The sequence below is a fragment of the Hemitrygon akajei genome, chromosome 2 (assembly GCF_048418815.1).
Source record: "Hemitrygon akajei chromosome 2, sHemAka1.3, whole genome shotgun sequence".
Taxonomy (NCBI): domain Eukaryota; kingdom Metazoa; phylum Chordata; class Chondrichthyes; order Myliobatiformes; family Dasyatidae; genus Hemitrygon; species Hemitrygon akajei.
Genome location: NC_133125.1, coordinates 90,477,906 through 90,494,149, shown reverse-complemented (window position 1 = coordinate 90,494,149; position 16,244 = coordinate 90,477,906).

Below are 16,244 nucleotides of genomic sequence, written 5' to 3'. Positions count from 1 at the left end.
CCAACAAAATTAACACCACTATGAATACATTGGCAAGTAAAAAGATTTTTTTGTGTTTTAGCTGCCAATTAATTAAAATTTCATCTATCACTAACACAATTTTTACAAACACGAGGAAATCTGCAGATGCTGGAAATTCAAACAACAACACACACAAAATGCTGGTGGAACACAGCAGGCCAGGCAGCATCTATAAGGAGAAGCGCTGTCGATGTTTCGGGCCGAGACCCTTCGTCAGGACTATTTTTACACTGTTTTTTAAAAGTATTTTCTTTTTTAAGAAAGTTTTCTCCACAAGTTCAGAAGTTTCACAAATCAGTCTAACAGAATGATATTATTTTACATTTCCTAAACATAATCTCAATGCCTAGAAAGACACCACACCACACATTTATTGTAGCTCTCTCAATATATGTGGGTATTTGATGTATGAATATATTAAAAACTATCATTGAAGTTCCTATATTGAGATGTTTTCATAAAATGACTGTGATGATGATGCTACCATATCATTGTGTTATGAAAATATTATAATCCTTCTTAGAATTCTTTTTAGCTCCCATTAGCAAATATCTGCATTTGGTAAATTAGTTGGAAAATGTCAAATCTCAAATAGTTTTTGTGGTACATCTTAAGGCATTGAATTCATTAGGTTAAGTATCAAGAGTGGAGTCCTTAAGTGTCGCTAGATCAATTTTATTGTTCTGAACTGAGGTCATTTTGGAATTTAAGGGATGACTCATTACATGGGTTTCATTGCCCCCATATCAGGCTGGCTAATGAAAGCGAACTGAGAGAACATGATCAGATGTTATTAACTACAAGGATTGCTCTTGGGAACATACTATTTGAATTGAATATTCAGATAAATCTGATATAATATGCACAATTTACCACTGGCCCATGCAGGAAATGTATTTTAAGGAGGTCAGTGGAACGGTTATGGGTCTCAAACAGGACTTAGTGTAATACTACATCCTAGGGGGTTAAGATGCAGCATCAAAGCATGTATATTTCTTCTAAAATGTATTTGTAATGAACTTGTCGAATAAAGCTATAGCAACATAATTTTATTTTAGTATTTTCAGTCTTAAGAGGATGGGAATCCAATTAATCCGTAACTAACATTACAATATTTTGTGTGCAGAAACAGAGTGAATTAAGATAATTCCAAAAGCAAAAATCTTGCCATGGCCATAAATATTTCTGAAGCAGTATTAACTTAAAAATAAAATGAATGTAAGCTACTTAAAAAATCACCCATTTTCTAAATGAGGCATTTTCATAGATCAGATTATTTTTGCATTACTATTTCATTATAAATTATGCATATCAATGTTATCTCTGGTTTGGCTTTTTTTGAAATCTTCATAAAATAAAATCCTTCATCATAGATATATAGAGTAACACAGAATGGAAACAAGCCATTCAGCCCACCATATTCAAACCAACCAATAGCCATCCATACATATTAATCCCATCTTTCATTACTTCTATGCTGAGGCAATTCATCGGCTCATTTAGACATTTCTTAAACGTTGTCACTGAGTTTGTCTCACATAGTGCATTCCAGACATTCACTACCTTCTCGATGAAAGGTTCCTCCTCAGATTTGGTTCACTTTGATAACCAGACTCTTACCTTACCTATCCCCATCCCAAATGCACACTCTATCTTCAATGTAAAACTAACATTTTTTGAATTTCTCAATTCTGTTCAGGTGCCTTGAATCTGTAAAATTAACTCTATTCTCTTCCTGCAGGCACTGTCCGATCTTCTGAATATTTGCAGCATTTTCTGCTTTTATCTCCATAATTCCCCTCATGAATACAAACATATCATGCCTTTCATGTGGCGAGCAGGAGTTTGAGTTTGAATTAGTGCAACACACAGGAAATTAGATTCAGAATCAGGTTTAACATCACTGGCGTATGTTGTGCGGCAGCAGTACATTGCAAAACATAAAAGTAATAACTGTGAATTTCAGTAAGTATACTGTGTGTGTATATATATAAAACACACACACACACACACACACACACACACACACACACACACACACACACACACACACACACACACACACACACACCCCCCCCCCCCCCCCCCCCTCAGGTCTCAGGTTCGGCTGGCAGTGTAGTCTAGGGGAAGACACTCTGGCCCTGCCAAACTTGTGAAATCTCATTTGCGTGGATGTTGTGTGATGCGTTACCCTCTCACAAATCAGTACCATGGAATATCAGACAGTGCACCATATTCAATAAACAATTGAGCTTTATAATTTTTAATCTGACTATAGGGTTAGTAAAGAAAACAAGAAAAGGGCCCATTTTAATGAAACAGTCTAATGTGCACGTTGGAGCTCACGGTTTTCCTGTCTGTTCATTTTCCATCGATTTCCCCCGGGTGTCATCGACTCCTGACCCCATTCGACGTCCACTCAGTCCTGCAGTCTGCCACCTCTCCGTTCTGGCATCTTCTCTCTCCATCTTCTGCCAAACAAAAGAGCTTGAAAAACTCGCTCTTAGGCACACAACAAGAAACAAAACACTCCCTTCATTGAACGGCAGAACTTTGCGAAGCCCCTGTTATCTCTAGTCATAACCCACACAATGTGGCTACAGAACAAGCATTACATTAGCAGTGAAATCTTTGCCAGGGTGTTACACTCTCACCCCACCAAATTTAGTCATGTCCTCATGAGTTTGAAATAATTTGCCAACCCTTCCTGCAAAACACAAAGTCCAACCCAGATGTAAAAGGCAGTGATGTAGCTCCTCAAAGCACTAGGGGCCACATTCTGTTCTCCTGTGCTACTTAGGCCAGCTTATCTGATGGTCTTCTGATTCTGTGAGACCTCCGTATCCCCTCATCTACTTCTTCATGTTCTGACACTAATGAGGATACTTCGGGTCTACCTGGCAAGGCCTCCCCCGGTCTATCGCTCGTGCCTTCCTTCAACTCGAACCCCTCTGTCCCTTGGCTGAGCTCCGCTTCATCCTTTGCTGGGTCCTGCTGAACTCCCAGCTGTCCACAGATGGAGCCCCCCCCCCCCCCCCGATTTCACCTGACAGTGTGAGAAGGGTTGGGAATCTCTTCTTCAGTCAGTGGGGAGTTAGCAAAAGGCAGCGTCACTGCAGAGTCCTCTTACTCGGTGTAGGCTCCAGGTCGGGTTCTGGGTCAACCTATACCTCTTGTCCCAGAGGCAGAAGGTGGCTCCGATGGAGAATTTTGACAGGCCTATTCCCATCCTCTGGTTTCACCCAGAAAGCTGGTACGTTTGGCACCTAACGCTCCACTACACAGGGCGTAGCTTCCCAGTGATCAGCCAACTTATGCTTCCCAGGTAGCCCCAAGTTCCAGCATGAGTTGGGAGAACCTAACCTTTTGATCATACCTCCTCTTATTTCCTTGATTCTGCTTGGCAGCCACGACTTCATCTAATTCATAAGCCTTTTTCAGCTCCCTTCTCATATCAGATTCATACTTCAGATAAGTCTTTGGTTGTAGGTCTTCCTCGTCAGTCCCAAAACAAAGGTCGATGGGAAACCTCACCTCGTGTCCAAACATCAGTATGGTGAATACCCGATAGCTTCATTTCGGGTACAGTTGTAACAGTGGACCAGATGTCCAATATGTTGACTCCACCTGCTCTTCCTGCCGATCTCCAAGGTTCTGAATATGTCTAACAAGGTCCAATTAAACCTCTCGGGCTGGGATTCACCCCAAGGGTGATAAGGAATAGTCCTTGACCTCTCGACTCCGAGCATACTCAGTAACTTATGGATGAACCTACTCTCGAAATCCCGTCCCTGATCACTATGTATCCACCTGAGAGGGCCATAATAAATTAAATACTTCTCCCCTAACACTTTGGCCACCGTGGATGCCCTCTGGTCCTTGGTAGGGAAAGCCTGTGCATATCTGGTGTAGTGATCCCTGATGACTGATAAACTTATAAATAAGATACAGATACATGGGGTCGGAGGAAGTATATTGACATGGATAGTGGATTGGTTAACTGATAGAAGGCAGAGAGTTGGTATAAATGGGTGTTTCTCTGGTTGGCAGTCAGTGGTGAGTGGGGTGCCACAGAGGTCGGTGCTGGGCCTGCAGTTGTTTACCATTTACAATGATGATTTGGAAGAGAGGACTGAGTGTATTGTAGCAAAATTTGTTGATGATACTAAACTGAGTGGAAAAGCAAATTGTACAGAAGATGTAGAGTGTCTGCAGAGGGATATAGATAGGTTAAGTGATTGGACCAAGTTCTGGCAGATTGAATACAGCATTGGTAAATGCAAGATCATGCACTTTGGAAGGAATAATAGAAAAGTAGATTATTATTTAAATGGTGAAAAATTGCAGCATGCTGTTGTGCAGAGGGACTTGGGAGTGCTTGTTCATGAATTGCAAAAAGTTAGCTTGCAGGTTCAACATGTTATTAAGAAGGCAAACAGAATGTTGGCCTTCATTGCTAGAGGAACTGAATTCAAGAGCAGGGAGGTCATGCTGCAACTATACAAGGCACTGGTGAGGCCGCACCTGGAGTACAATGTGCAGTTCTGGTCTCCATACTTGAGGAAGGATATACTGGCTTTGGAGGCAGTGCAGAGGAATTTCACCAGGTTGGTTCCAGGGATGAAGGGGTTAACCTATGAGGAGAGATTGAGTCGCCTGGGATTATACTCTCTGGAATTCAGAAGAATGAAAGAGAATTTTATAGAAACACAGAATTTTGAAAGCGATAGAAGTGGGAAAGCTATTTCAATTGGTAGGTGAGACTAGAACTAGAGGATATTGCCTCAAGATTCAGGGGAGAAGATTTAGGATGGTGATAAGGAGAAACTCTTTCTCCCGGAGAGTGGTGAATCTGTGGAACTCTCTGCCCAGGGAAACAGTTGAGGCTTCTTCACTAAATGTATTTAAGAAACAGTTAGATAGGTTTTTACATAGTAAGAGAACTAAAGGTTATGGGGAAACGACTGGTAGATGGAGCTGAGTTTACGGACAGATCAGCCATGATCTTATTGAATGGCGGGGCAGGCTCGATGGGCCGGATGGCCTAATCCTGCTCCTATTTCTTATGTTCTTATGTTGACTGACATATACCATGTTGCTGGCATCTAGCTCTATTGACAGGAAATCCATACACATCAGGTCCAGGGGTCCCAAGTTCTGCAAGTGGGACAAGGGTGATGCCCTCGTCGGCAGTGTCTTCCTCTGTATGCATTAAATGCACAACTTGCAGTATTTTTCCACCAGCAGTTTCATTTGGGTCTAGTAAACCTGAGCAATCCATAGATCTTTTCAACTCCCAAATATCCAGAATCATCATGAAGTGACTTCAACATAATCCTCTGATACTTCTCAGGCAGAACCAGCTGGGAACGCTGAAGTCTGTCCACAGGTGATGTGACCCGATACAGGATCTGGTTCCTCAACTCCAACCTGGGCCCCCCTTCTCAACGGGGTCTGGACAAACAAGCGCTAATGTATCAAGGGCCTCAGCCACTCGCATATCAGCCTCTGAAAGCTCCAGCTTCACTGTCAAATAATCATCATACAGATAATTGCCTGCACTGAGACATCAGACCTCTAGTGCACTGAGTGTCATCAATGGCAAATGATTGTAAAATGAACGATACAGCAAAGTGATCTGGGACCCTCTGTCAAGTATGGCTCTAGCATAAATACCCTCTATCTACAGCGATACACTGGAGCTTGGCCCCATTAAGCCTTCAGGAATATGTTTCTTTGCTTTAGGGTGTTCCTTGCTATATTGTTGGGAATGTGCTCCCCCCTGCCGATACACCAGGCCATCCCCTCACAGGGTCTCCTTTAAGTTAGCCCAGCGACCCTATCTGCTTAGGAATCCGGCGGCTCACTCTCTGAGTGGTTTCTCACCCGAAGTGTCCCTTTTTCACCACAGTTATAACGGACAATACCGGCCGCTCCCCTTCCAGCGTGTCACCAGCTGCTAGCAGCCCTCCACATAGTCCGTCCCTACCCTGCTGACAGAGGCCTCCCTCACCTCCGACACATTCTCCTCCTCTCGTACCTCTCTGATCAGCTCAACAAATGAGGGAGAGGGGCACGTCTTACGAGACAGTCGGAGACCCCAAGCCATCAGGACCTGGGACAGGGTGCCCTTTGCTATCTGTTCCATTCTTAACTGACCCGCCTCAGCCGACTGAAAGGCCCTTGGTGCTGTAAGCAATTTAGCTGCCTCTCTGGCTGAAAGATGTCGGCAGAAAACTTCTCCCGCTTCTCCTGACGCATGTTCTGAAACACTGTCATGAGCTCCACTGGGCTTCCTGTCGTGCCAAATGCTTTCATGTAATCGACATCTTTAGCTGGGGGTACCGGGACTTCATGGCTCTCACAACATCAGCAGCCCGCCCACTCAAACTTTCAACCCATCTCTGTCATTTCACATCATTAGAGCACTGCAACTCATCTAATAACTGAGAGGTCTACTCTGCTCAAGTCTCATACTCCTCCTTCCCTTTAGGGGTGGGTGTTATTCCGGAGAAAAGGCAGAGCTGGGACATTGGACCTGGGCATTTTTCCATTTATTCACCAGATACTAACTCAGATACTAAGGCAGATACTAACTCAGAATTCTCATTCTTCCCTGTGGGATGGGGTCTAATTAAACATTCCAAATCCAACCACTCCTTCTCCTCACTCCTCAGAAATGAGAGAACCCTGTTTCTGAAGTCGCTGCCCCCAGCTATGGGAAATTCGATGTGATTTGGTCTGCTGCATTACCCTCTCCTCCTCTGTGAAAATATGGACAGTCCACTGCCCCACCTCTCCTGGGCACTGATAGTACCAGGCAGCTCCACTGCCATTACGTCAGCGCTAGCCTGCAGTAAAACGAGGTCTGTGCCCGCCATTTCATCAGACTTCTGCCCTGCAATCATATCTTTCCTGACAACTTTGACAGTACTTAACAGGCAAATTTACAATTCATCTGGAGTACGAATATCTACCCCACTCAACACGCATGCGTTAGTTACCGATAACCCCGTGGATGAACACCACCGATCCACCCAGCAGCATCCATAGCTGCACAGACTTAAACACCCAACCCACTGGTTCAATGCTCAGGGCAATCACTCAGCATCCAACGACATCAATCCTAGAACGACGCACACACAATTGTAGCCCTTGGGTTCGGCTGGTGGTGTTAGTCTAGGGGAGGACAGTCCCTGGCCCTGCCAAACTTGTGAAATCTCATTTGTGTGGATGCTGTATGATGTGTTATCCTGCTACAAATCAGGACCATGGAATATCAGACAGTACACCACATGCAATTAAATGACTGAGCTTTATAATTCTTAACTTGACTATAGGGTTAGTAAAAAAAAATACAAAAAGAAAAAGGGCCCATTTTTATCAAACAGTCTAATGTCCACGTTGGAGCTCATGGTTTTCCCATCTGTTAGTTCTCCTTCAAGCGTTGTTGACATCCAGCCCCATTCCACGTCCACTCTGTGCTGCAGTCTACGACCTCTCCGTTCTGGTATATATGTATATATATATATATTTATACATACACACACATACATATATGTAGTCCAAAAAAGGTGGTGTGGTGGTGTTCATGGGTTCATTATGGCCTGGTATGGGAACACCAATGCCTTTGAGTGGAAAATCCTACAAAAGGTAGTGGATTTGGCCTTCTACGTCACAGGGAGAACCCTCACAACCATTCAGCATATCTGCATGAAATGTTGTAGAAAAGCAGCATTTATCATCAAAGAACCTCACCACACAGACCATGCTCTTTTCTCACTGTTGTCAGCAAATAAAAGGTACAAGTGCTTCAGAACTCGCACCATCAGGTTATAAAACAGTTACTACCCCTCAATCACAAAAGGGGGTAACTACACTCATTCTACTTCTGGTGTTTCCACAATTGATGGTCTCACTTTAAAGACTCTTTATCTTGTTATTTCATGCTCTTGTTATTTATTGCTATTTATTTATATTTGCATTTGCACAGTTTGTGTTCACTAATCCTGTTTATAGTTACTGTTGCTAAGTATGCCCACAGAAAAAGGATCTCAGTGTTGTATGTGGTGACACGTATGTACTGTGATAATAAATTTTACTTTGAACGTCCATTCAGAAAACTGATGGCAGAGGGGAAGAAGCTGTTCCTGAATTGTTGCTCCTGTACCACCTTCCTGATGGTAACAATGATAAGAGGGCATGTGCTGGGTGATGGGGTCCTTAATGATGGATGCGGCCTTTTTGAGGCATCGCTTAAAACCATGTATAACCATATAACAATTACAGCACGGAAACAGGCCATCTCGGCCCCTCTAGTCCATGCAGAACGCTTACTCTCACCTAATCCCACCGACCTGCACTCAGCCCATAACCCTCCATTCCTTTTCTGTCCATATACCTATCCAATTTTTTTTTAAGTGACAAAATCGACAAAAGCTTCTTGAAGATGTCCAGGATGCTGGGGAGGTTAGTGCCCATGATGGTGATGACTGAGTTAACAACTTTCTGTAGGTTATTTCAATCCTGTGCAGATAAGCAGTATCTATGGAGGAAAATGTACAGTCAATGTTTCAGGCCAAGATTCTTCATCAGAAAGAGTCCCTCCACAGATGCTACAAATACATTTCCAACTACAGAATCTCTTATGTCTGTGGTCCAGTTACTGTCGTCTACTGTTCTAATGTTTCTTCCCTGAATACGTATATATTCCATGTCTATTCCATTGCAGATAGTAATGCAGAGTTGAGGCTGCGATTGGATTAGTCATTATCTTTCTAAATGGTGGAGCAAATTGGAGTCTACTTCTAATTAGCAAATTGAAAACAAGATAATATACTCTTATGCAAAATTTCAGAAAAATGCAGTGGATTTATTTGGCAGATGGAATTGAATGCAACTAGAAGTGTGGTGGAACAGAGTGATCTATGAACGCAGATCTATAATTCCTTGAAAGTATTGTCGCAAGTAGAGAGGGTTGTAAAGAGAGATTTTGGCACATTGGTCTTCATAAATCAATGCATTGAGTACAGGAGTTGGGATGTTATGTTGAAGTTGTATAAGATGTTGGTGAGGCCTAATTTAGAATACTGTTTGCAGTTCTGGTCACCTACCTACTGGAAAGACATCAATAAGATTGAAGGAGTGCAGCGAAATTTACAGCAATGTGGCCAGGACTTGAGGACGTGAGTTACAGAGAAAGGTTGAATAAATTTTAAGTCTTCTTATTGAGTTTTGGGAGCGAAATCAGGAGGTCCATGCTCTTCAGGGATCAGAGGTGGAGAGAATCAACAACTTCAGATTACCTGGTGATGTAATTTCAGAGGATCTGTCCAGCGTCCAGCACATAAGCGTCATTACAAAGAGAGCACGGCAATGCCTCTACATTCTTAGAAGTTTGTGAAGGTTCGTCATGTCATCTAAGATTTTGCTACACTTCTGTAGAATCGCAGTAGAGACTATGCTGACTGGTTGCATAATGGCCCTTGAGTGGAATAACCTACAAAAAGTGCTGGATATGGCTCAGTTCATCTCAGGTGAAGCCCTCCCCACCATTGAACACATCTACATGGAGTGCTGTTACAACATCGATCATCAAGGAAACCAACCTTCCAGGCCATGCTCTCTTCTCAATGTTGCCATCAGGAAGGAGGTACAGGAGCCTCAAGTCCTAGACCACCAGGTGCAGGAACAGCTGTTAGCCCTCAACCATCAGGCTCTTGAACCAAAGGGGATAGCTTCACTCACTTCAACATTCAGGACTCTACAATTCACTTTCTTAATATTTATTACTTATTTATTTGTTTGTTGTTATTATTACAATTATTTTAAATTTGCACAATTTGTTGTCTTTTGCACATTGGTTGTATTTGTCCATCTTTGTTGTGTACTGTTGTGTCGTATGCCTCCAAGAAAATAAATCTCAGGGTAGTATATGGTGACATATGTATACTTTGACAACAAACTTATCTTGAACTTGGAGATCAGAGTTTTAATCCCTGGAGCATAGGGGAATGAGTGAAGATTTGGACAGAGATATATAAAATTATGAGTGGCAAAGGTACGGTAATTGCAAACAGGCCTTTTCCACAGAGGTTGGGTGAAACTAGAACTTGAGTCATGGGTTAAGGGTGAAAGGTGAAATACCTAAGGGGAACATGAGGCAGAACTTCTTCGCTCAGAGTTGGTGAGAGTGTGGAATGAGCTGGCAATGGAAGTGGTGGATGCGGGTTCGATTTCAACATTAAGAGAAGTTTTGATAAGCAAATGGTTGGAAAGGTAATGAGAGCTATGGTCCAGAATGAAGGGAATAGGGAGAATAATAGTTCGGCATGGTCTAGATGGGCCAAAGGGCCTGTTACTGTGCTGTAGTGCTCTATGACAATCAGATTTTCAGTTTCACCAATGAGAGGACAGTGGTGGGGCTCATCACCAAAAATGATGAGACAGCCTTCAGAGAGGAGGTGGAAGAGCTTTAGGCCTGGTGTCAGACAAACAACCTCTTCCTCAATGTCAACCAGTCAGAGGAGATGGTTATAGATTTCCTGAGAAATCACAAATCACACCCCTCTTTACATTTGCAGCACAGCAGTGGAAACTACAAGCAAATTCAAACTCCTGGGAGTGCACATCTCACACAAACTCTCATGATCCCAGAACATATCCTTCATAATCGGGAAACCTCAGCAATGCCTCTACTTTTTGAGGAGCCTGAAGAGAGCTGGACTATGCACATCCATACTCACGTCCGTTTACAAAATCTCAGTAGAGAGCATTCTTAGGTGCTGCATCACCTCACGGTACAGAAATTGCACTGCGGCGAACAGGAAGGCTCTAGAATGGGTAGTCAAAACTGCCCAATGAATTACCGGCACCAACCTACCAGCCATCATGGACATAGATAGGGAAGGTGCCGACAAGAGCTAGTAACAGCATAAAGGATTCCACTCATCCTACTCATGGGCTGTTTGTCCCACTCCCATTAGGGAGGAGGCGACGTAGCATCCATGCCAAGACCACCAGACTAAAACACAGTTATTTTCTGCAAGCAGTAAGTCTGATGGACACCTCCATTCACTGATCCATCCCTCCACACAGGCCACAACCACTACTTCATCATTTCCTGTCAGACTTACCTGATCAGACACTCCTGTGCCCAATGTAACTTTATGGACATACAATCAATCTATGCATTGGATATCTGACGTATGTATATTTATGATGTTTTTTTATTATTGTGTTCTTTATCTTATTGTATTCTTTTGTGCTACTTCAGAGCTGGAGTTACAATTATTTTGTTCACCTTTACACATATACTAGAATTGACATTAAACAATCTTGAATCAACTCTATGACTCTATAACCATGAGGATTGTCTAAAGATATCTTCGTATCAGATTTCTATTCCGTTCCCTTGTTAAGATCTGCCCGGTTTCCCTCTATTTTCTTTCTATTCAGAACAATATTTTGTTTACTGCAAAGTCTCTGTCTTGTACTCTCTTTCAGGAAGTACAGAGGAGGCTTACCCAAAAGCAGAGCAGAAAAGGTGCTTTAGCAGTAAGCAATACTTTACTAAAGAGATCCTCCATTGGTTGGGGTTGACCATGGATATTATGTCCTAGCTGTCTATGTGATACACAAGCCAATACACAAGCTAAGGCAATATGGTTTGGAGTGCTAGCTCTTGCCCATGCAGCTGTTGAATCCAAAAGAACAGCAGAGACCAATGCAGTTTGGCACCGGTGGCATTGCAGAAGTTGACAGTCAATGTTGAACTCAGTGCAGGACTGCCTTAGAGACAGCTCCAGATTTTTCCTCAGGGTTTGCTCTTGAAGCCTTCTCCATGAGTGGGTATTGCCACAAGTCAGAGGAGGTTTGAGATCAAAATTTTCCTTCTCCTAGATGAGCTGCCAAATATGACTGACTAGCCCTATCTACCTGAAGCAATGGGTTTTAAGGTGACAGTAACTCTCCTTTTCTCCTTCTCCTGGACTTGGTTGTCTGAAGCTATTTGAGATGCATGCCACTGGGAGTATTTACTAGGTCCTGGGAAGTTATTCCCACTACCTCCCCCAGCTATGATAACCTCAAGGAACTATTTTACAAATAAGCTGTAAAATAACAGGCCACAAGGGGCCACTAGATAAAATGGAACAGATACCTAACACAACAAGGCGACAAGATTACTGAAGGCTAGGAATAACTGTGTTGAGGCCTGCTTCTTCAAATAAGTGAACAAGGATTGCGGATGAGAGCTGGGTTTAAATGGACTACAGGGGCATGTACTGTGCTGTATTGTTATTTGTTCTTTGAAATGAGTGGTAGATGACTCTTGTTAGCTGGATGGAGACTAAGAGATGCCTGCCTGTGCAGGCCTGACACTAGCCCCATAGTTATTGATGTCTTAAAAGACTTTCCATTTTTGTTTTACAAAGTACATATATGAAGTGATATAGCATTCACACTTATCATGTGTGGGGAATTCCAAAGATACACTTCCATCTAAATGAAGATGAGATTATTCTTCTTAAATCAAGAGAGAATAGATCCAATCTGCTTTATTCCCGTAAACTTGCTATTCAAGGAAACTGCTGAATCTTTGCTGCATACGTACCTTTCCTTAAGTAGGGAGATGAGACATGCTCACAGCATTGCAGAAGCCATATAAGAGATCATTAAATAAAAAGTGCCAAAGTTTGTTTGGCATCTTATCTAAGACCTTCAGATGATACAAATATATCCTAATGGCTGAACTAACATCAGAGTTCCCTTTCAAAATTCAAAGTACATTTATTTTCAAAGAACATACAAATTATACAACCTTGAGATTTGTTTGCTTACAGGCCACCACAAAGCAAGAAACCCAAAACAACCCAATTAAAAAAAAATGAACATAAAGACCAACACTTGCTGCGCAGAGAAAGGGAGAAAAAAACCGCAAATCATGCAAACGATAGAAGCGAGCAACAGCATCGCGAACCAAAATGAGTCCTTAGATCCGAAACCCAGAGCAGCCTGGAGTAGGCTCAAAGCCTCACTGATCAGCTCATCATATTAGCAGGCACAGCAGCCACAGCAGCCTTCATATCGTCAGCACCATGAAGAGAGGAGTGAACAATGCAGAAAGCAATCGAAATCGGCTCTCATCTCCAATCCTAACGCCCTGTCATTCCAGTATTTCATAATTCCATACTGACTTTGCCCAATCTTAATATTACTTTACACGCATCGTGTCATAATATCCTTACTATCAGTTTCTAGCGATTTCCTTGCCACTGCTAACGGGCCTATATTTTCCTGCTTTCTTTCTCCATTCTTTTTCAATTGATCCGTGTTCTTTACTACTTCCCTGTCTCTTGGAACCATTCTTAATCCAAGGAATTCTTGAAGAAGACAACTGATGCATCTATTGTTTTCATAGCCCTTTGCCTTCTACTTTTCAACTCAGCCCTGAACTTGATTACAACATTTTCATTTTCAGCTTAGCTGACCATAGGATAATTTAAAATATTTTTTAATAGTAGACAATATCTTCATTCAAAACATTTGTAATATTTTCATGTCTGAACTAAATTTATCCACTGGTAAGATAACAGTTGCTGCACCAGACTGTAAATTCATGCCTAGTCCTCACCTACATTCAGAACAAAGGGAATACATAAGCCTATGTAGACATTATGATTTCAGTTTTGCCTCAAATAAAGCTTTAGCTTTTTTGAAGTTATATATAAATAATGACCATCTCAATGTTGAAAGTACAGGAATTTCATAATCCTTACTCAAAAAATGTTGTGATAAAATTTTTGCATGAACAGTATTGAATGGTACATTTAACATTTTGCTGCTGAACTTAATAGGGTCATTATTCTTCTCACACCCTGGTCTGGCAATTTAGCTGAATTCATCCATTGAAACTAACATAAATATTGCAGTATATCATTTATGACTTAGAAGATTCCAAATAGGAGTAACATTTCCAAGTTAAAATATAGGAACATATTTTGCAAAGCAGATGGCATTAAATGCTCTGTAAATACAGAAGGAAAACAATAAAACAAAATTAGTTTGGTAATGATGCTTTACCAGGCTGGTATCCACAGTGTTTAGTGTTGATCCAAAGTGATTAGGATCTGTAAATTTATTGTGTAAAATAATTCACAATTAAACTGGTCCTTATACTGGAAATCTTAACCAAAATAAATTAGCAGGTCAAGCATCACTAAAGTATGGGAGAGATAGAGTTCATATTTCAGGTTGATGACCTGACATCAGAAAGATAAAACTATTGATAGGTTATGAGATGATTCAACTTAATCTTTAGATTTGCGATACAGACATTACACTTCAGGAAGAATAAAATATAATGGAATTAAGAGATTTGTTCTTTGTTGTGTGCATGAAATTCACAATGTCGCTGGGTGCACACTTAAGAAAGTATGAGTGATAATCAATATCAGAAGCAGAATGCAATGTACAATTTATTTCAGCTCATATAACAAAGAGTGAATTTCTTCAAGATCTTGATCACGAGGGTATGAAAATTTAAGCTTAGGATACTCGTTTCTAAAATGAAGCACATGAAATGTATAATGCCTAAATGAATGTGGAAATTTTGCAATTCAAGGCGTTACAGGACAATAAATCTCTGGCCCTTCCAGAGTACTCTTGACATAGATTTGGCAGAGATATGTCCACAGGTTTGCAAATTATTGCAAGACCACAAATCATCAGTTTTCAGCCGCATATTGAGAATCCAGCCTCTCTATCTAAAGGGAAAATCCTCCTCTCGGCCCAGATAAAACTGGGGAAAAGCAGGGCAGGGACTCCAAATACAGAAGTTCTTGCATCACCCATGTCTTGATCAGACCATGGGTGACATTGTCAGGTGAGACTAGCTGACATTGCTGAATGGCAATAGTAGGGCCCACTTAGAGTGTTAAGCCTCAGAGGATGATGTATGTTACTCTCACTACTCTGGCCTAAACGTGAACACAGATCCACACACGTAGCCATTTCTTAAACACCTTCTGAAACAGCAAGATACTCAATTCAAGGGTGATTACTGATGGGCAGTACATACGAACTGTCTGCTCAGAGTCTTCTCTCTGAAGAAGAATTGCAGGTACGTTTTGAGGGAACACTCATTGTCGTGAGCATCCAAAGGTGACAGCAGTTATATTGAACAGAGTACACTGACGGGCCATGATGATATACAGAGTACCAGAAAATGAATAACTAAGTTGTCAGCATTTGCAGGAATCATCTGAAGCAAGCGGAGGAAATCTCCATGCTAAAAATGCAGATCTCCAAGTATCAAACTGGTCAAGCAGTTCACTTGACAGGTGATCAAGGACAATGACAGCGAATCTCAGAATCAAAGAGAAAGGTGTTCAAAGTACGTTATTGAATTATCGAAATTATAGATAGTCAGCATTTACTTCGCATCAGTAATTGCCCTTGAATTGAGTATCTTGCTGTTTCAGAAGGCGGTTAAGAAACACTGACATGGGTGAATCTGTGTTCACGTTTAGGCCAGAGCAGTGAGAGTAACTTACATCATCCTCTGAAACTTAACACTCTAAGAGGACCTCACTACTACCATACAGCAGTGTCAGCTAGTCTCACCTGACAATGTCACCCATGGTCTGATCCAGTGATGCAGAAACTTCAGATTTTGGAGTCCCTGCCCCCCCCCCCCCCCTTTGCCCCCAGCTTTATTTTAGGTTTCGAGGAGAATTTTTCCTTTAGAAAGAGAGGCCGGATTCTCAATATGAGGCTGAAAGACTCAGACATTAACTTGGATACAAAAAGCAAAACCGTCAAAGAATGCCACCAATGAATTAAATCGGCCTCCTACAAGATAGACAGGAAAAAGCTACTTGTAAAATTACAAAGCTTCCATGGCCCACAAATCACCTCTTCAATGGTGAGTGACAGGCAGAACATGTCATAAAGTTAGTAGGACAGACAATGTTGAACAGAATGTACAGAGAGAGGTTGAAGATGTTCTCTGAGACATTAAGCCAACAAGCACCGCAGGCCCAGATGGAATAGATGCAGTTGATCAGAAACCATTTCCCAGACTCTTTGTTCAAGGAAAGGTTGAGCGAGTCAGGGCTTTTCTCTTTGGACCGAAAGAGGATGAGAGGTGACTTGATAGAGGTGTACAACATCATAAGAGACAATGATAGAGTGGCCAGCCAGCACCATTTTCTCAGGGTTGA